General features: G+C 59.5%; 1 protein-coding gene across 1 annotated transcript in view; it reads right to left on the bottom strand.

Moving 5' to 3' along the window:
* The window catches only part of HOMER3 (homer scaffold protein 3), a 14,085-nt gene extending 13,533 nt beyond the window's left edge, over positions 1-552 (bottom strand). The window contains exon 1 of the mRNA XM_045299016.1: positions 535-552. The gene's annotated coding sequence lies outside the window, so the exon portion shown is untranslated. The remainder of the gene's footprint in view (positions 1-534) is intronic.
* Positions 553-838: the final 286 nt, after the last annotated feature.

The raw sequence follows: 838 nt of genomic DNA, 5'->3' as shown, positions 1-838 counted from the left end.
GCTCGGTGACCGGCAGGGACGCGGAAGGAGGCAGAGGGGCGGATGTCACCGCCTGGGGTCCACCCTGACCCTCCGTGGCCCAGGGCCATGACCTCAGGCTTGTGATGGGGTCGGGTCCCAAAGACGCAGGGGATCCACAGATGTTGGCAAGAAAGGAAAACACTCTTGGGGGTGGTGGTGGGGGTGGTGGGAGAAGGGACAGTGGACTAGGAGCAGCAAACAGCATGGCATGAGGCACTTGTTCAGGACCATGTTCACCTGCCCTGCAACATCCCTGATCCCACTGGTCCGGCCTAGGTCTGCCTCTGCAGTCCCCAAGGACAGCCGCCATAACCTTGGACCAGGGTTATCTGCGCTGTTGTTAGAGGCCGGAGGGTCTGCCCCTAAAGAGCCGCTCCCTCTGGGCCCAGGGAGCCCACCCTTCTCACGGCTGCCCAGAGCAGGTCCACTGGGGTCCCTGAACTGGTCCCAGGGGGAGATTACCCCACAAAGTAAGCATGGGGTGGCTTGTGTTTATCTACTCTCACTGCTTACCTTGCTCAGTGGGCCTGTCAGCAACTGTGGATTTGCAAAGCGGCTTGGATTCTGCTGGAAGGGGCTGTGGGGCTGGGAGAGAGACAGATGCCTAACCGCAGAATCTGTGCTGTGGTGGAAGATGTGCAAAATTGTCCACGAGAGATTTGTAAATCAACACAAGGAAGCCTTGGCTGGCCCTAGCCGGCCAGTGGGCCCTCTGGTCTGTCCTGTTGCCAAGAGATGTACAGACCCGGCCGCTGGGCAGAGACCTGGATTTCCTGAAGCTCCAAGCCGAGGAGCTCAGAGTGTCTGGTTTTGCATC

The sequence above is a fragment of the Echinops telfairi genome, unplaced genomic scaffold (genome assembly GCF_000313985.2).
Source record: "Echinops telfairi isolate 266 unplaced genomic scaffold, ASM31398v2 ScPeMD7_7457;HRSCAF=8495, whole genome shotgun sequence".
Lineage (NCBI taxonomy): Eukaryota > Metazoa > Chordata > Mammalia > Afrosoricida > Tenrecidae > Echinops > Echinops telfairi.
Note: the sequence above shows the minus strand (reverse complement) of the source record. Positions and strands in the feature narration are given on the sequence as shown.